Source organism: Sus scrofa, chromosome 16 (assembly GCF_054392235.1).
Source record: "Sus scrofa isolate SSC_HxYL_T2T_F1_AM1 chromosome 16, Sscrofa_HxYL_maternal_Yorkshire_Landrace_v2.0, whole genome shotgun sequence".
Lineage (NCBI taxonomy): Eukaryota > Metazoa > Chordata > Mammalia > Artiodactyla > Suidae > Sus > Sus scrofa.
Genome location: NC_139398.1, coordinates 41907252 through 41929097, shown reverse-complemented (window position 1 = coordinate 41929097; position 21846 = coordinate 41907252). Strand labels below are relative to the sequence as shown.

Genomic DNA, 21846 nt, shown 5'->3' with positions numbered 1-21846 from the left:
AATTTCTGACTTTCATACTATCTTTTCATTTTATCCATGAGTCATTCTGAAACGTTTTTAGAGCCCACTAATCATAAAAAATCTTTAATTTCCTTTAGCTCTTGTAGGCAAATCATCTTTAAGAATCTTACTACTAACTGTCATATCCTTCTTTCATAAACACCACTTTAACTTTAGTCATTCCAATTATTGAAGATTTTTATAGCAAGAAATATTTTACAATTTGGCAGTTTTTATAAAAATACTTCAGAAGATCTAAAAGTAGCATTTATTGCCAACTTGGATAAATATCAAATAATTCTGTCTTACATTCTTTTTTGAACCTTACCTTCCCTGTCCATTATATTCTTGAGCTTTCTTTTCCTAAATATCACACCTGGGTCTAAATGATTAAGGTGCATAAGTCAGATGGTGGTATTATAATAAGTTTAAAAAATAGTGGCAATGAGATAATGTTAAGATGTTTCCAGTCAAAATTAAATTAGAAAATTTCTATTTCATTTAGTAAGCTTACATGAAGTGAATAAATTCCTGGAAAGCCTCAAACTACTAAAACAGACTCATAAAATAGAGAATTGGAATAGATCAATAATAATTAAAGGGAATTGAAATAGAAATTAAAAATCACCACACACAAAAAAATACAGGCCAGATGTTTTTATTGATAAATACTCTCAAACATTTAAAAAACAAACAAAAGCAATACTTTGGAAACTCAGAAGTTAGAGGAGAGTGAATATATAAGAACTCAATCTATGAGACCACTGTTACTGGGGTACCAAAGTTAGACAAACACATCTCAAGGAAAGAAGATATAAACTAACGTCCATTGTTAATATAGATAAAAACCCTTCAACAAAATATTGCTGAGATAAATTTTAAAAGATCTTAATAAATGAATAGAAATTTCAGGTTTACTGATTGAAAGACAGTATTATTGACATGGTAATTCTTAAATTGACAGTAGATTCAATATAATGAAAATTAAAATCTCAGCTAACTATTTTTTTCCAACAAAGCAACATGGAATCCTAAAATTTATATGAAAATATGAAGGACCCATAATAATCAAAGCAATTTTGAAAAAGAACCGGAGTTGAAAATCTAAACTTTCCTATTTCAAAATTTACTGTATATAATAATCATACTGTGTGTTACTGTAATTATATCTATAGACATAGCTCAATGGAATGTAATTGAAAGTTCAGAACTAAACTCTTACATTTGTGGTCAATTGGTTTTCAAAAAAACCCCAAACAAGCCAAAAACAGAGCCAAGATAATCCAATAGAAGAAAGGATAGTCTTTTCAACAAGTGGTGCTTGGATAACAGATTATTAGCATGCAGAAAGATAAATTTAGATTCTTACCTCATAACAAGCACAAAATTTAACCCAAAATGAGCTATAATCCTAAGAGGACAAATTTTAAAACTGAGAATATCCTCATTACCTTGGGTTAGATAATTTTTGGATACTACATCAAAAATATCATCCATAAAAGAAAAAGAAATGATAAATATGGCTTAACAATAGTTTTAAAGATTATACTTCAAAAGGAACCAGTAAGAAAATGGAAAACAAATCTTAGGTGGAAGAGATGTTTGCAAAATATGTATTAACATAAGTTACTCTATTAAAAAATTCTGTATTAACACCAGAATATATAAGGACTCCTACAGCTCAGTGTTAAGACAAATAATCTAATTAATATACTTTCCCCCAAGAAAGATATATGAAAAAATAAGCACACTAAATGTCATACATTATTAGTCATTAATAAAATGAAAATTAAAACTATAATAAGATATCACTCTATACACCACTAGGATGCCTATAATAAAAAAGTCATATAGTAGTAAGTGTCAGGATGAGGAAAAACCAGACTCTTCATTTATTATTAGTGGGAATAAAATGTTAGAGCCATTTTGGAAAATATTTTAAGAGGCTATACTTAAATATACTGTATAATATAGCAAAACTATGCTTAACTGTCTATCAAAGGAAAATAAAAACATATGAACACAGAGAAACTTGTATCTGAATGCTTATAGAGCCTTATTCATAGTAGTCAAAGGATAAATAATCCAAATATCTGTCAGCTGGTGAGTCAATGAACAAAATGTGGTATATTTATATATCAGAATACTCTTATATAATATAAAGAATGATGAGAACTGTTTATCATAGCCAAGACATGGAAGCAATCCAAATGTCCATCAACTACTATGAGGTACCACCTCACACCTGTCAGAATGGCCATCATTAACAAGTCAACAAATAACAAATGCTGGAGAGGGTTTGGAGAAAAGGGAATGCTCATACACTATTGGTGGGAATGTAAATTGGAAACAACCTAAATGTCCATCAACAGATGAATGGATTAAGAAGATGTGGTATAGGAGTTCCTGTTGTGGAGCAGAGGAAACAAATCCGACTAGGAACAATGAGGCTGCAGGTTCGATCCTTAGCCTTGCTCAGTGGTTAAGGATCCTGTGTTGCCATGAGCTATGATGTAGGTTGCAGACACAGGTAGAATCTGGCATTGCTGTGGCTGTGGCATAGGCTGGCAGCTATAGCTCTGATTCGACCCCTGGCCTGGGAACCTCCATATGCTGTGGATGTGGCCCTAAAAAGCAAAAATAAAATAATAATAAAAAAAAAGATGTGGTATATATACACAATGGAATACTACTCAGCCATAAAAAAGAACAAAATAATGCCATTTGCAGGAACATAGATGGAACTAGAGACTCTCATCCTGAGTGAAGTAAGTTAAAAAGAGAAAGACAAATACCATATGATATCACTTATAGCTGGAATCTAATATATGGCACAAATGAACCTTTCCACAGAAAAGAAACTCATGGACTTGGAGAACAGACTTGTCTTGGCCAAGGGAGAGGGGGAAGCAGTGGGATGGACTGGGAGTTTGGGATTAGTAGATACAAACTATTGCATTTGGAGTAGATAAGCAATGAGATCCTGCTGTATAGTACAGGGAACTATATCCAGTCACTTGTGATGGAACTTGATGGAGGATAATATGAGAAAAATTATGTATGTATATATGTATGACTGGGTCACTTTGCTGTGCAGTAGAAATTGACAGAACACTGTAAATCAATTATAATGGAAAAAATAAAAATCATAAAATTAAAAAATATCCATCAACAGAGGGATGGATAAGGAAGATTTGGTACATATATACAATGGAATACTACTCAGCCATGAAAAAGAGTGAAATAATGCCATTTGCAGCAACATGGATGGGCCCAGAAATTATCATACCAAGAGAAGTAAGTCAGAAAGAGAAAAACAAATATACGAGATCACTAATACGTGGAATATAGTAAAAAATCACACAAAAGAACAAACAAAACAGAAATAGACTCAAAGATTCTGAAACCCAGAGTTGGTGAAGAATCTGAAGATGGCTGGGCAGAAACTTGCTCTAAAAGCCATTGACTGGGTAGCCTTAGGAGAGATCATACCCCAAAACCAGAAGGCCATTGCTAACTCCCTGAAATCCTGGAATGAGACCCTTTCCACCAGGTTGACGGCTCTACCTGAGAAGCCACCTGCTATTGATTGGCCTTACTACAAGGCCACCATGGCAAAGGCTGGCTTGGTAGATGACTTTGAGAAGAAGTTTAATGCCCTGAAGGTCCCTGTGCCAGAGGATAAATATACTGCTCAGGTGGATGCTGAAGAAAAAGAAGATGTGAAAAGATGTGCTGAGTTTTTGTCTCTCTCAAACACCAGGACTGAGGCATATGAGAAAGAGCTGGAGAAGATGAACATAATTCCATTCAATCAGATCATCATCGAGGACTTGAATGAAGTCTTCACAGAAACCAAATTAGACAAGAAGACGTATCCCTACTGGCCTCACAGGCCAATTGAGAGTTTATAAACTTGCATCTCGGAGAAAGCTCTGGCCCTCGAATTATACACCCTGGACATTAAAAATAATTACATAGTGAAAAAAAAGATTTTGAAATCAATTTTATCGCTACCAAAGGGGAAAGACGGAGAGGGATAAATTAGGGGGTTAGGATTAACATATACACACTATTAGATATAAAATGGATAGGTAACAAAGACCTACTGTGTAACACAGGATAATCTACTTAATCCTATATAATAACCTATATGGGAAAATATCTGAAAAGGAATGGATATATGTATATGTATAACTGATTTACTTTGCTATATACCTGAAACTAGCACAACTTTGTAAGTAGACTATATGTGAATAAAATTTATTTTAAAAAGATGCTGAGGAGTTCCCCTGTGGCACAGTGGATTAAGGATTTGCATTGTCATTGCAGTGGCTCAGGTCTCCAGGAACTTCTGCATGTCATGTGTGCAGCAAAAAAAAAAAAAAAAAAAAAAAAAAGAATGCTGACACATGCTGTAACATGGATAAACCTCAAAACTGTTTTTGTAAGTGAAAGAAGACAGACCCAATAGGTTGCATAGAATAATTCTGTTCATATGATGTCTTCATTAGAAGCCAATCTATAGAGACATACTAAATTAATGGGGATTATTTTTGCCATTCTTACTGGGGGTCAGAATGTGGATTGACTGAACTTTTCGGAGTGATGGAAATATCCTACAACTGGATGGTGGTGATGATTGTACAACTTTAAATTTATTAAAAAATCATTGAATTGTACACTTACAATGTATAAATTTTATGACATTTAAATTATATCTCAAAGTATCAAAATATGGCTACTACATATCTATGTAGATACATCTTTTGTGCACGTGACTATAACTTGAATGATAGCTTTTATTTTTTCTACTTATTAAAATTCTCAAATGCAGAGACATTGAGCCCTTTGGTAGAGTTCTAATTTCCTTTGCCCACTATCTACTCACAATAGGCACCTAGTAAATATCACAACTGATTTATTCACGCTCCACTGGAATTATGAAGCCTTCATTTATTCTGTTTGTTGGTGATGCTCTTTGGTATTCTATGTTGGGATTTTAATGAGCTATTTTATGTGTAATAAAATATTTAATTATCATATTGATAGAGTTTGTTCCCAAATAATAAAATAGCAGTTTCCTTGGTCCCCACCCTGCCATAACAAAGCATTGAAACAGCAGGCATTTTCCAGATTTATTAAAGTGAAAGTACGTTTTCATAGAGAGAGAGGGAGGGAGTGTGCATGCACATTCACATGGGTGAAAAAGAGGGCCCACCTCACTTTATAATTGTTTTATAGTCCCACATTGCTGACCTGAGTGGAGACCCAGTTTCTCTTGCCCCAGTCCCCTACGCCTTAAGCCTTACCTAAGGGCTGAATGTTTGATCTCTGTATGGGGCATACTTGATCTTCTGATTAGTTTCATGGAGGACAGGTTATATAGAGGGTTATATAGAGAGGGGTGAGGAATGGGCAACATTCCTTCTCTGGTAGGGAGCAGGCAGCCCACGCTGCTCAAGTTTGAGGAAGGGGCATTATGAGACATGGCCAGAGGTTTTTGGGATTAATCTCCTTTAAGGCGACTTGAAACCTGTAACAACATTAACACTATAGGGGATTATTTTTGCCATTTTAAAAAAGAAAAGCATGTGACACACAAGTTAAGCATGACTCCGTAAGTAGGGAGTGATCAAATTAAGATGTGGAACCAGGCAGTCTTTGCACTTAACTATCCTTGTTATCCTGCTTACCATCTGAACACAATTACTTCTGAAGTACATTCATTTTATAAATAATTTTTTTTTTGTCTTTTTTTGCCATTTCTTGGGCCGTTCCCGCGGCACATGGAGGTTCCCAGGCCAGGGGTCTAATCGAAGCTGTAGCTGCCAGCCTACGCCAGAGCCACAGCAACGCGGGATCTGAGCCGCGTCTGCAACCGACATCACAGCTCAAGGCAACGCTGGATCGTTAACCCACTGAGCAAGGCCAGGGATCGAACCCGCAACTTCATGGTTCCTAGTCAGATTCGTTAACCACTGCGCCACGACGGGAACTCCTATAAATAATTTTTTTAAGAATAAAGAAAGAAATATCTTAGGAAAGAGCCTGTGGAAGTGAACATTTTAACCTCACGCTCTGAGCATTTTTATGATTATCAATGTTTTGAGAAATTATATAAAGATGTTTAAAAAAAAAGAAATTTGTAAGTAGAGAAGAAACATGATACTGTAGACAATAAAAGTGAGGTATTCATTTTTAGGGATGACCTTAATAGTAGGAAAGTTGTCAATTTTTACTCCTTTTGCACAAAATAAAACAAAAGCATTAAACCCTTTAGCTTTCTGATCATGAATGTTAACTTCTAAATCCTAAGCCTAGGCTTTAGCAAGTCTACTCTTATTAATTGTAATCCTTAAGGCTTATATAAAAATTGATAATTTAATTGAATGACTTAAAAACTCTTCTGAGGCCATATTTTGTTTATGTAATAGTCCCTCAAATTCTAAGGAAATACGGTAGTGTGGGGCCTGGTACCTGGGAATCAAAAAACCAGGAAGAGGGAAAGAAACAAGAATATGCAATTTTGAAGACAAGTTTTACCTTCCTCAAATTTTACTTTACCAAGGTCTGGTCATAGTATATGTTAAAGCTCTAAATATTCGTGAATTTGTTAATTAACTTTTAGCTCAGTCAGTAAATATCTGTTAAATACTACAATGGGCTTGGTGCTGTTCCAGGCCCTGGATTAAAATAGTGAACAAGTTAAATGTTGTCTAATACTTCATGGAACCATATTCCACTAGGAGAGGTAGAGAATACTTAAATAATCATGCAAGTGAAGTCTTTACCAGTGCCCTGAAGGATTAGTATAGAATGTTAAGATAACATTTTACAAAGGGACCCATCTAGTCTAGAGTCAGTGAGTTGAAATAACATTGAACTGAAAGCCACACAATGTGTAGAGATTAACTAGATTCAGTGGAGTTGCCTGGGGAAGAGGTCAGAATGGAGTACATATTCACAGAAATTGCCAGAGCTTTTCCTTCATGGTTTATTTAAATTTTAGAACATTTAGGAAAAGGCTTAACCCATTAAAGTTTTTCCATTTAAAAATAATAGTCTTTTATTAAACTATCCAGATAGAAGATATTACTGCAACTTTTCTTCATCTTTTAACTTTCTCAACTTTATGAGATAGGGACTTTATCCACCTTTGTTTATTGCTGTACTCTCATGCCTAGGACAATGTCTGGCAAAAGAAGAGTACTCAAGAAATATTTATTTAATGAATAGATCAATCCACTAATCAAAAATATCTCAGAAAAACACTTTTGAGTTTTCTGTTACCACTTTTCCATTAATTATTATGTACTACATAAACATATAACAAAAATGCTTACTTATCTTTTCAGCTCCTTGTTGCAGTTATCTTCTGAAAACATGATGTTTCAACTCCCCCACAAAATGTGTGAAAGCTTTGAAAGCAGGTGGACCTTAACAGTGTATTCTCTTGTTTCGTGATGATTTGATTCAATGTGCAAATTATTTGGTTAATCATGTCAAAGTAATTCCTAAAGGCTGCCTTTTCTCTGATTTGCATATTGTCCTTGAAACAAGGCCTGGGAATGCACAGTAAGAGACTGATTGGTTTACTTGTATATAATATTACTTACTAATTTACTTTATATATTCAAATTTTACCATATGATTATACTTGTTGCTACTAGGATTTTTAAATAGAAAATGTGCTCTAGTAAATATTTTTGAATATACTATAATCATAAATCTTACTAAACATCAAAAAATCACATCTATGTTTAATTAATACTATGGATTATGCATTTCTCAAAACTCTACTCTCAATCCTTGTTTTATGTAAGTTCATCTCTCTTTGAATTCTTGAATACCAATGCTTATTTAATTATCTTTATTTAATTGCTTTCTTAAATTATTTCTGAACACATAGTTATTCAATGATATTCTTTTACCATGCAAGTTAAAATTAATTAAGAACATTTTCAATTCATTTACCCAGGGTGGAAAAAATCTCTTTGTCACCAATAGTCATAGAAAGAAATAAATAGAAAATTCTAAGTGGCAATTAAAAATTTGTTTATAACTGATTTTAAAATAAAGATAAGTCATCCTGATAAGGGTTCTCTTGTCTGGTTACTAAAATTTCCAGGGGAGATATGTTAAAATATTAGTATATATATTTATAATAATACATACTTATATGTATGAATACATTATGTATTAATAGGCTGATTATTTTTGTGGGGATTGATAAACATGCATTGAGGCTGTGCATTTCCACAAATTCACTGCCATAATTATAGTCATTAACATTTCATTGTCATTAATAATTTTAACATATCTATAAAGTAAAAATGATTATATCATGTATAGTATTTAATGATTGCAGAGGATGCTGTGGTGAGCTGATGAGATCTCCCCTTCAGAACTGAGACACTCAAACCCCTGCTGCTGGAAGATTTGACTGCTTATATGTCTTAGTTGAATCTTTGTTTGGAGTTCCCCTCAGCCAAAGAGTGTTGCTTTACCAAAGTCAGGTCCTTTCCACAGGAGACAGCCAATAATGGTAAATTGTAAATCAGTAGATAGTAGATGCTAGTTGTAGAGGCCCAGCCCCCTTGGCTCATCATGAGACCAGAAAACAACCATTCCAATTTCATCGGGTCAACTGAATCCTCTGTTGTGGCTGATAAAGTTCAGTTCCTCCCTCTAGGTAGTTCTACTTTGTTTTCTCACAAGTGTTGATTAAAAAGGGTGTTCCCCAAATTTTTGTTCTGCACACCAATTTCTGTCTCAGAGTATTTCCTAGGAAATCTGATCTTAGACAGTTGGTGCCAGGCATGGTCTAAGGAATCTAATTCTAAACTGGATTTTGAAGTTAGACCACTAGCCAGCTGCTGACTTTGGGAGCCCTGTCACTGGTGGCAGGTGGAAAAGTGATACCTCTAGCATGCTAGCAAGATGCAGTAACAACATTCACTGGGATAGAATATCAGAGGAAGGGAATGTAGTTGTTGGGACAATATCTCAGGTTTTTGAAAATTCAGACTATCCAGTGTTTATAAGGACAAAGAGATCAAATGGCTGTTGCTGAGTGCCATTTATACGCTGGAAAAAGATAATGAAAATCTGAGGCAAAGCGTAATCATGGAAGGGCTTCCTCCACAGCATATAATGCAACTGTGATTTCCAGCTGGAGGGCAAAAAGGCTCAAAATTGTGCCTCAGACTTAATTTTAAGAGTAGCCTGCCCACAGAGAATGTTGACTCTCCACCCCTGGCAAGTCTACCACATCAAGGCCAGGTCCCTGATTGACAAGTACACAACTTAAGAGGGAGTTCCTCCTTAACAACTGTGTTTTAGCTCCTTGCTGACCTCTCCCTAGACTTGGTCCTGACTCTGAGAAGGAGAATCCAGCTGGCTAACTCTAATGCTGATGCTTCTAGGTGTTGGCATGATGAAGCTAGTTTTAAAAGTGTTGAAAGCAATGAAAAATAAATTCAACTGCTATTACAGTAAGGAATTGCTATTACCAGAGTGAAGGGCCATTGCTCAAATACACCTCCCCAAAAATAAAAAATAAAAACACAAAGGAAGCACACAGGAAACCCACAATAGCAAAAAGGAAGAGCAAGTCATTTCTTCTTCCCAGCCTTACAGTCTAGTGACACATATTGGCAGATCGTATAGAAAGTCAGCAGGCAAAGTAGAAATGTAGTTTTGCAGTCTCTGCACTGACATACAAATTTGAATCTATAAAGTTGAACACAGGAGGATGAAGCTGAGAGATATTTAGTCACTGTTTTGGAAGACTGAAAGGAAGTAAAGCCTAATTGCAGTGGATAGGAAAGATAATTAGAATAGAAGCCTTAGAGACAGTAAGTATATAAAAATCTTCAAGTTTCTATAAAGCGATACATAAAAATGAGCCATTAGCTAGAAGAAAATGTGAAAGTTTTTAAAATTATTTTTTATTTTTTAAATAGAAGAAACATTTTAAGTAGAAGTGTATTGATGGGAATGATTGAATAAGAAAATTGCTAGAGTTTTGTCCTTGAGTTGGTAAGATGAGGCAGTGGAGGATTTGGCCTTGAATAGATGCACAGAAAATTTGTACATATTAATGATGTTGGCAGAGCTCACTACAACTGATGAACTTGGTTTATGGGTGTGGCAGAAGGAATATGAGACAGTCCTCACTTCTCTTCTCGGGGAGATAGGAAGCAAGGTTAACAGCTGAAAGTGAAGAGAGGCAAGAGACAAGATTTGGGTGTTTTCTAACATTTGTTCCAAGAGTGGTAGAAAGAAAGCACCAAAGAAAGGGCTACTTCAGTTTAGTAGTCATGAATTTAAAATGAGATGTGTCAGCATGATTATGTGTTTTCTCCATCTGTATTCAACTGTAAAGAGAGAGGTATGAAGTATGTTGACATTTGTATAATGCTTTGGATAGGGGTTTCAAGGGATAGAGGGACAAGGGAATGGTCTTAATAATAAGAGACTCTTGAATCCGAGTAAGAATAAGAATTGTGAAAGACAATGGAAGGATGTGAGTGTGAAAGAATAGTAAGTTGCATCAAATGAGCAACAGATAGAGAAAAAGAGTGTGCCAAAAAGAAAGACTTCTTATTGATTGATTCTGATTTTCCTGCTAATCTCTTTTGGAAGATAAAAATTAACCCATATGCAAGCAAACACACATTATGTACATAATTCACTACTTGATGTCAAAGCAGTTTTTGAGGTGAAGGCAGATTTTTTTCTTTTGCCAGTACATTTTTACAGTATTAGGTGAAAAGCAAAGTGGTTAGATATAAAACAAGTTTATATAATTTAGTGCAATAAAGGACATTAAGTATTGTCACAGGGGCATTATACTGTATTTTATATAAGAGGAACTACAGAAAAACTGAGGCACTGACTAGTTTCTCTAAGAGAATTTAACTGGGAAAAGTAGGAGCTGTTAAACCTCTGTCCCTTGAGAACTAAAACAAACTTATATTCTTGTGCCTATGCTAAACAATTTGGGAAGAAGCATGCTTTTCTCTTTCTGTTCTCAACAGCACAGGGACTGTGAAAAAAATAAATTGAGCTACTTGCTCCAAAAATTGTTTGCTTCTAGAAGATAAGAACAACTAACTTTAGTTGGCAGAATTCTAAGATGACTCACAGTGGCCTATGTCATTGCGTAATCCCCTCTCCTTAGTATGGCAGTATTTATAAATTACTTATAAGCAATAGAATATGGCAAAGGTGATGACATATTACTGCTGTAATTGTGTTATGTTGTATGGCAAAAAGTGAAGGTATTTTGGAAATGTAATGAAGGTTCTGAACTGAGGTAGTTAAAGGGGAGGTTTTCCTGGGTGGACTTGCCCTAATCTTATGAGCCCTTTCATAGAGGCACTGAGACTCTCTTGAGGTCAGAGAGACTCTCTTGCTGTCTTTGAAAAAGTAAGCTACCATTCCCAGAAATGGCCTGTAAGAAGGCCACATGGCATAGAACTGAGAAGGCCTCTAGAAGCTTAGAGTAGGATCAGCTAATAGGCAGCAAGGAAGCAGGAAGCTCAGTCCTACAACCACAAGGGACTGAATTCTGCCAACCACTTAATGTGCTTGGAAAAAGATGCCCACCTTGAAAAACGATTGCACTCTGGCTGACTTCTAGATTGCAGACTTAGAAAACCTTGGGCAGAGAACCCAACTAATTTGTGCCCTGACCTAAGGAAATTGTGAGATAATAAATGTTTTAAGATGCCAAGATTGTAGTAATTTACATGCAGCAGTAGCAAACTAATACATTAAATAGTAGCATATTTATCAAATATCAGCCTTGCCTCATTAATACTTGCATTGAGATTCTTGCCTTCCTCTTGTTCAGAACTTCAAAGCTATTGCATCATAAACTCTGTCCAACCCACCCAGTTCCATACCTTGCAAGACCTGCTTAAAAACACTTGGCCTAGAACCTAAATCTCCATAGCTTCCCCTGACTATCCCTTTTAAGATATCAGTAAGACTGTCAAGTTAATATTCTCACTTATTTAGTAGGTGTCATGAAGTGAGTTTTTCTTGGGCACCAGGGTTTCTGGTGGTCTTCTTGAGAGTCAGCATAAATTCATCCTCTAATACTTTAAATAATGTCAGTTAAAATAATAAGATGATCAGATAAAAGAAAGAAAAGGAGTTTAAATGTATATTAAATTATTAAATATGGATGTATAAAAATATAAAGTGAATTAAGCATATGTTCTGCTTTTTTTTCTGTACATTTTTGGAATGTTTCAAGTTCTGACTCATTGTAGGTAGATAATGAAGAGTTACAAATTGGGAATATGTTATAAGTAACCTCCCTTATATTTACTTTCATGGGGCTAATTTATTGAATAAGGATTCATTTTTTCCATAGGCATAAAAATAGAAAATGTCCCAAACTGTCTGTATATTCTCAATTGGTTTTTAGGGCAGAATGAAATCCCCATTTGTATCAACAGAGCTCAATGGCTCAATGTACAGAAATAAATTATTTACCTTGTGCTGCTTTCCAGGGATGAAAATATAAGAAAAAATGTCAAATAAGTAAAACATATCTGGATTTAAATTGTTGTAATTGTTTTTCATGAGTTCTTTCAGAGGCAAAAGTTGAAAGCATTATTTTAAAAGTTTAGATACACAACCAGTGAAAACATTATTAAACATTATTATTACATTTTCAAACAACCCAGTACAATCCTATCCAAATATGTATATGTGGATGAAGATAAGCCCAAATTACCTTAGTGTTAATTGGCTTCAGTAGTCCACAGTAAGTAGTTGGCTTCTGTTTACTAATAGATACTTCAAACCAGACTTGTATTTCTTCTCTAATAGACTGTAGACATTTTTTACTAATACAAAGATTTAGAGGGTATACTTCTATTTAAATAAACACATCAGCATGTCATTTTCAGAAACTAATATTTCTTGATTTTCTACTTCTTGAATGAGCCTATAGTAAGCAAAATGGCAGAGATAGGGATCAACAAACTATGGACTGTGGGCAAATGAAGCCCACTAGATATTTTATCTATAGTCCATAAGCTATTTATGTGTTAACTAACATTTTAAAATCATTGAATATTTCTGTTGCCTTGGGAGACTGACCTAAGAAAACATTTGTATAGTTGATATCAGAGAATGTTTTGCCTATGTTCTCTACTAGGAGTTTGATGGTGTTTGTCTTATGTTGAAGTCTTTAAGCCATTTTGAGTTTATTTTTGTGCATGGTGTGAGGGTGTGTTCTAGTTTCATTGATTTACATGCAGCTGTCCAGTTTTTCCAGCACCACTGTCTTCTCCCTATTTTATATTCTTGCCTACTTTGTAGAAGATTAATTGACCATAGGTGTCTGGCTTTATTTCTGGGTTCTCTATTCTGTTCCGTTGGACTGTATATCTGTTTTTGTACCAGTACCACACTGGATTACTGTAGTTTTGTAATATTGTCTGAAGTCTGGGAGAGTTATGCCTCCAGCTTGTTTTTTTTCCCTTAGGATTGCTTTGGCAATTCTGCATCTTTCATGGTTCCATATAAATTTTTGTATTGTTTGTTCTGTTCTGTGAAAAATGTCATAGGTAATTTGATAGGGATTGCATTGAATCTGTAGATTGCTTTGGGTGGTATGGCCATTTTTTAACATTATTAATTCTTCCAGTGCAGGAGCATGAAATATCTTTCCATTTCTTTGAATCCTCTTTAATTTTTCTTTATTAATGTTTTATAGTTCTCAGCATGTAAGTCTTTCACTTTCTTTGTCAAGTTTATTCCTAGGTATTTAATTTTTGGGGGTGTGAATAAACCAATGGGACCTAATCAAACTTATAAGCTTTGCACAGCAATGGAACCCATAAATAAAACAAAAAGACAACCTACAGTATGGGAGAAAATAGTTTCAAATGATGCAACCCACAAGGGCTTAATTTCTAAAATATACAAATAACTTACACAACTCAACAGCAAAAAAAAAAAAAAAACCAAAAACCCTATTGAAAAATTGGCAGAAGACCTGAATAGACATTTCTCCAAAGAAGATATATAGATGGCCAACAGGCATAGGAAAAAATACTCAATATCACTAATTATTAGAGAAATGCAAATCAAAACCACTTCACACCTGTCAGAATGGCCATCATTAACAAGTCAACAAATAATATGTGCTGGAGAGGGTGTGGAGAAAAGGGTATCCTCCTTCACTGTTGGGGGGAATGTAAATTGGTAAAACCAGTATGGAAAAGAGTATGGAGGTACCTCAGAAAACCAAATGTAGAATCACCATATGACTCAGCAGTCCCACTCCTGGGCATATATCTGGACAAAACTTTCATTGAAAAAGATACATGCACTTGTATGTTCACTGCAGCACTATTCCCAGTAGCCAAGACATGGAAACAACCTAAATGTCCATGGACAGATGAATGGATTAAGAAGATAAGGTATATATACACAATGGAATACTACTCAGCCATAAAAAAGAACAAAATAATGCCATTTGCAGCAACACAGATGGAACTAGAGGCTCTCATAGTAAGTGAAGTAAGTCAGAAAAAGAAAGACAAATACCACGTGATATCACTTATAGCTGGAATCTAATATATGGCACAAATGAATCTTTCCACAGAAAAGAAACAAACTTACAGACTTGGAGAACAGACTTGTGGTTGCCAAAGGGGAGGGGGAGGCAGCGGGATGAACTGGGAGTTTGGGGTTAGTAGACACAAACTATTGCATTTGAAGTGGATAAACAATGAGATCCTGCTGTATAGCACAGGGAACTATATCTAATCCCTTGTGATGGGACATGATTGGAGATAATGTGAGAAAAAGTATGTATATACAGCAGAAATTGACAGAACATTATAAATCAACTATAATAGAAAAAATCTTTAAAAAATAAAATTTTCAAATAATAATAATAACATTTCTTGACTCATGAAAATTATATGAAATTCAAATTTAAGAGTTCACAAATAAACTTATTGGGATCACATCAACAACGTTCATTTGTTTACATATTGTCTATGGTTATCTTCATGCTACACTGGCAAAGTTGAGTAAGTGGAATATGTAGTGCTCTGCTCAGCATGTGCACTGATGCTCAGTTCACTACAAAATTAAGGGTCACAGTTATAACTCAATAATATTTTAAGTGCCGGGTATATTTTGTTTTTGTTTAAGAACCTGATATTTTGTTTTATGTATGTGTGTACATATTACCAGTGCACGTCTCATGTTAAAACAAGAAAAGAAGAGAAAAATGGACTTTGAATTTTGTTCTTTTGAGACAGTGGAGTGTGGATTATTTTATCAAATTACATAGCAAAGCGTTGTGTTTATTAATGACACTGTAACTGGGTTAATGTTCTTTTAGGTAAGACTAAGCACTTATAATATTCCCATTTCTTAGGAAGGCAATGATCAAAAAATTAGAAAATTTAAAATGAGTTATCTTATCAGGACAGAATTTTTTCCAAGAAAGAAAAATGTAAATGGTGCTACAACCAAAGTGTTCGATCATCTCTTTTGCTAATCAAGCAAGGAGAGTCATTTACCAATAATGAGTTAATTAAATCGTGTTCAATTTCAGGCACTAAAGAAATTTGCTCATAGGAAAAAAACTTATTTAAGTCTTTAGGCAAGAATAGTTGTATGAGTTGTTGAGAACAATGAGAAGAACATCAAAAGGAAAACAAGGCAGATTATTTTGAGTAGCTATGCTTGGTTCATGGTGAGTTCCCCCAATGTTACCAACACTGTAAGAATGCGATGCTAAGACTGATGTTGCTGAAACATTAGCCTCTATGAATATCTTTGAGAATATTTTCAAAGTTTAGAGAACTCTAATTCAGTATATACATAAGTAGAATCTGCTAAGATTTTTAACACTCATGGTGTTAAAAATATGTGTGAAACAGAAAAGGACATAGTTGAACAGATTTATAAAGCTTGTGGAAAATTTAAGGACTGTAAAACCTATGATTTATCCATTGTCTTATTAACAGATACTGTGTGGGAAATACTGAATGTATCATGTATAATTGAACCAGTAGTGCTGATGTTGAACTTCATTTGTTCTTGTGGACTTGACTATCCCGACTTGCTTTACCAAAGAGCCTTTTGATGGCTTAGCAGTGTTTTTTGTTTCTTTCTTTGTTTTAGTGATGCTCAAGGACTAAAAGGAAATTTTCCTCAGGCAGAAGAACCACCCTCAAATACTATTATCAAATACTAAATGGTTTTGGAAGTTAGTTTTTGTTTCAGGCTTAATGATATTTCTTAATGAATTTAACCAAAATTGCGAGGTAAAACAGTGCTTATATGTGGAATTCACACTACAGCAAAATCATTTTGACAAGTAACATTTTTGAATCACAAGTAATGTCATGCTGCTTTATATACTTCCTGTACTGTTAAAAGTTAAAATGAGAAGCAAGATCTCCATTCCCATACAGATTATAGTGAATATATTTGCTCAAACCACAGTTCCATTGACATTTTTCAAACTTCAACACAGGTACAAAAGAAATTTATGTATTTCAACATCTATTTAACTTTGCAACTGAGGAGCACCCACCTAAACTTCAATTCGAATGAATAATCTGCAGTGCAATGATATGCTAAAAGGCAAATATCAAGAGGAGACTCTAATAGAATTCTATAAATGTCTTCCAAGTGATGAATATACTTAATTAAAATCACATGCTTATAGACTGATTTCAGTATCATCAGTATTTGGCACAACCTAAGTGAATAAATATTTTTGAAGGTAAAATATATAAAATCTTATTATAGAAAGCATTAATAGATAAATATTCATTACCAATTTTTATTATAGGAAATGTTAACTTTGAATCCCAAATAAGCAAATCTTGTCCTCCTTCACAAATAATTACATTGTTCTCATTAATAGATCTGTGTTACAAACATTTGTAGTCAACTATTATTATCATGTTTTAATTTCATCAAACATTCTGGAAAATTTTTCTGTTTTGTGACTACTTAAATATTATCCTAGATTTTAACTCTTGGCCCACAAAGCTTTAAATATTTACTCTTTGGCTCTTTATAGAAGAACTTGTCTGGCCTCTGATAGTTAAAGACCACAGAACTTAAACATAAAAGAATAAGTAACAATGTAAGTTAAGGTTTTTAATGTGCCGAATGAGAGCCATTGATGTTGGGGCAAATGGAGGAAGACCTTTCAGGGGAATCAGGATTCAAGCTGTACCTTAAGTACTGGCTAGGAAGGAGGCAGAAGAAGAAAGCTTGGAAGGAGTTGCTTTGTGCAGGGGACATGACACACACGAAGACAAAAAGGCAGACATGTAAAAGTTATATTTAAAAAAACAATGGGTTGTCCTGTTTGACTAGATAAGAAACTTCACTTAGAAGGATGTAAGAATGGAAGGTGAATGGACAAGTTTGTCTAGGCTCCTGAATATCCCTCCACCCAAATTCATACATGGACACTTTACCCTCCCCATGTAAGTATTAGGGTGTGGGCTCTTTGAGAGAGAATTAGGATTACAAGAAATTATGGGATCCCTCCTGAATGGGAATAGTGTTCTTACAAGGGAGAAGAGTGGCGTTCCCGTCGCGGCTCAGTGGGAATGAATCTGACTAGTATCTATGAGGATGCTGGTTCGATCTCTAGCCTCCCTCAGTGGGTTAAGGATCCAGTGTTGCAGTGAGCTGTGGTGTAGGTCAGAGACATGGCTCGGATCTTGTGTTGCTGTGGCTGTGGTTAGGCCTGCAGCTACAACTGCCATTCAACCCCTGGTCTGGGAGACTCCATACACCGTGGTTGTGGCCCTAAAAAGACAAGAACAGAACAAAACAGAACAAAACAAAAAATAAGGGGAAGAGAGACTTGGCTGCTTTTCTCTGCTCTCTGCCATGTCAGAATACAAGGAAAAGTCGTCAGTTTGCAACCCAGAAGAGGGCCCCTACCAACAACCTGACTAGGCTGCACCCTGATCTTAGACTTCCAGCCTCCAGAACTGTGAGAAATAAATTTATGTTGTTTATAAGTCACTCAGTCTATAGTATTTTTATTATCACAGCCCAAGCTAACTAAGACACTAAGCTGAAGAGAACAGACTTTTATTTTGTGACACTTTGGAGATTTGCAATATGAAGAAACTATTCTTAAATGGAAATTTCTGTTTATCTTCATAACTCCCCCTTGGTGTTTTCAACTCCTTCAAACAGAATAGAGACTAGGAAGAAAATTCAATGAAAAAAAAAAAGAGTAGAATTGAAGCATAGCAAAAATAACACAATTAAAGAATATGTTTCAGCAGTTCATTCTGGTATTACATGGTTCAAGGCAGCTGTAAATTTGTGAACTCTAGAATGTCATGTCTTAAGTCAAGAAAATTAGACATTGTATGGTTTCAAGGAAAGAAGTGGAACATTTGATATATTTTTTATTGAAGTTCCATTCTCTGAAAGAAAGACTGATAACCTCAACTGCTTTCTAATCCCTCATTTGTGATAGTATCTCAAGGTGCATTGGAGATTCGCTTCTGAGTAACTGTGTCCAACTCTGACTGTCTTGAAGAAAAGGTTTATCAAAAGCATTTTTTAAATCTTCAACATCTGTTTCCTAATCTGGGAACAAATAGATATAATCTATCCCATCTAATTATTAACTGAAATGACTGGATTCATAACAACTTTAACCCAGAAGAAAAGATTATCTAGTTTATGTAGAATTTTACTATGACTAACTGAAATCTTAGCTTTTGCTTGTATTTATTTGTTTAAAGATACTGTAAGTAAAAATGTTTTTGTCATTACTGAACATAACATTTGCTTTAAACATATTTTATTATATCTTGAATTTATAATGCAAATGAGTATATCAAAGTTGGATCTGGGGTTAAAAACATTTCACTATTCCTCTAAACAAACAAACAAAAATTAATAGAGATTGGAGAAAACATTATTATTGCTATGTAAGTATTTATGATATTTTACTATTTCATGGCTATCAGTTCTACATCAAGGCTTGTTCAGCTTCATGAGAGCTGACACAGAGTATTATGACAAGTTTTTATATCTTATCTTGGATAGGGCTGTTTTATTCATATAAAATTATCAAGTGTACAATTTAAATTTAAGCAATTTTATTATATTAATTATATTACTATTTCCCTTTTCCTATGAGGATGTTTAGTAGAAGACTAGTTCACCAATGCCTTTTCTTTTCTTTTCTTTTTTTTTTTGCTAAGGCAGAGGTAATATGATCTGTTTCCTAGAGGCATAGTTACTATGATAACTAAGAAACCATTTAGATTTGTGAGTTGGGGCAGTAGAAACTACTAAGATATAATGGATATTAAACAAAATAGTTCCGACTGGCTTTGAGAAAAGAACTATGAAGGTAGAAAATGGAGAACTGGAGAGTCAAGTTTTAAGGAAGCTTTTTTGATCTCAGGCAAGTAAATACTTGAAACTCTCAAACTAAGCTTTTACAGTTATTCCCTAGTAATACATGTTTCCTGGGTCAGGGAGTGTGCGTGTGTGTATTCAAATATATATATGATATAAAGATGAGTATTTGAGATAAATGAAGTAAATGAAAATGAAATATAGGTTATTTGGTGAAAGGAGAAGAGGAACAGAAACAGTCTATATAATGTATGAGCTAGGCCAGCTTTGTGTCTTAGAGACACAAAGAATGTCAGAGTATTACTTCAGTATATTCATAAACATACCCATAAACACACACACACACACAGACTTTCTGTGATCAAACAATAGTTTCCAAATGTGTTTGGCCATATAAACTTTTTTTCCCAATGGAATATTTTGTCTGTAAACACTTGAAATTTAAAGGGGCATATTTCATTTTGTGATGACAATAACATCCTTGAGATAGCAGTTCAGTCTTTTGTGCCTCTGTATACTCCATACCTAATGTATGATGAATAGTCATTAGCATCTGTTGACCCTCATTGCTTGATACAATAAACTAGCCATCCCTGTATTTACCTTTATAAGTGATAAAACTGAAGGAGAAAAAAGTTAAGTCATGTGCCCAAGGATCAGGGGAATAAGTGCAGATCTTTTTGACTCCCACCAGGAAGACACATACCATCTACATAGATTATAATGTGCCTGGCATCCTTGCACACAGCTCTAAGAAGCACCATGCCAATGATAAGCCCCCTGAATTATGTTGCATGTGCCCTGGCGAAAGCCATGCACTTCCCATTATTTGTTGGGCCAAAGTGCCCTCAGCTGTCTATCCTTTCACAGCTGCCTATCTTTAGCAGAAGTAGATGGGTCTAAGGGAACTTCTGTGGATATCGGCCCTGATTTGGGCAACCATGAAGGATTTTGTCCTGGATAATGGGAAGTTTAGAAAGTGCGATCGTTTCTTGGGCCCCCTAGGATTTCTGCTCAATTTGCATTATCTCAAAGGCACAGAGGAATATGGCCTACTTATTACATTTTGGTCTCTCCCAGAGCTGTACTTTTTAAACTTCAATATGCATACAAATTACTTAAGGGTCTTATAAAAATGTAGATTCTGATTTTGTAGGTCTGAAGTGAGGCTGAGCCTCTGTATTTCTAATAAACAAAAAGATGATGATAATGCATCATCTGTATATCACATTTTGAGTAGTAAAGGCCTAGAGTATATTGAAAATCAGAGGTAGACCCTGCCCCCATTTTGAATTTAGAATCTTTTAGATACTCTTATTATGACAAGTGAGACCATCATTTCTTTCCTGAGCTACAGAGTCCAGCAGTGGTCAGGCTTGCTTTTCTGAGTTATCACAAAACTCAGTTGTCCTAAAGTTGTTAGGTGGCTGAGGCTTTTTATAAAGTTTCTGCCTGGTTTTCATTGTGACTTTGAAGCCTGATTTTCAAATAATATTAAATACTTTGATAAAAGATTAGAGGAAACTTTGATATGAATAAAGTGTTTAAGAAGTTTATAAAGGAGTTCCCATTGCAGCTCAATGGGTTAGACATAGTGTCTGTGAGGATGCAAGTTTGATCCCTGGCCTTGCTCAATGGGTTAAGGATCTGGTTTACCACAAGCTGCAGCTTAGGTTACGGATGCAGCATGGATCTGGCATTGTTGTGGCTGTGATATAGGCTGGCAGCTACAGCTCCAATTTGAACCCTAGCGTGGAAACTTCATATGCCACAGGTGTGGCCTTAAAATTAAAAAAAAAAATATGTAAGATTAGTCATATTTCAAACTAAAAATAAAAGAACTTATTCATTTCAATGGCACTTGATCACCTATTATCTTAGAGACCAAGAAATCAAAGATGACTAAGATAGCCTTGTTCTTATGAAGGCTACTGTCTGAGAGAGAGAAAAAATAAAAATATAAGGTGCTTCAATAACTATAAAACAATATTGCTATGTATAAAATACTGTAGGTGCAGAAAAAATAATATATACCTAATTCCACATGGGGCAGTTATGAAGGACTTGAAGGTGTAAAATGGAGAACCAGGTAGCGGAGGCAATTCTAGGCAACCTGAAGAATATGATCAACAGTATGAGGAGGGAAATGCAAGTATGTTTGGAGTTTCATTCTTCCTGTTATGTACATAAATTTCCAGCTTGGAATTGTAATAGTGGGAAGATGAATAACCATGGGTTTGGGAGGAAATATAATACCACATATGAAAGAGCGTTATATATTATGCTAAGGAATATTAACTTTGTCCAATAGGTAAAATGTTGGAGGCATTAATATGCAATGTAACAAAGAATGGAAAGAAAAGACTGGCGCCATAGAGGGGCTATAGAGGTCAGTTTGTACTTTACAAAGTCTTGTGACTCTCTCATGACCCT

General features: G+C 34.8%; 1 pseudogene; it reads left to right on the top strand.

The window, feature by feature from the left end:
- Positions 1-3421: 3421 nt before the first annotated feature.
- LOC100525437 (ATP synthase peripheral stalk subunit d, mitochondrial pseudogene) lies at positions 3422-3929 on the top strand (annotated as a pseudogene).
- Positions 3930-21846: the final 17917 nt, after the last annotated feature.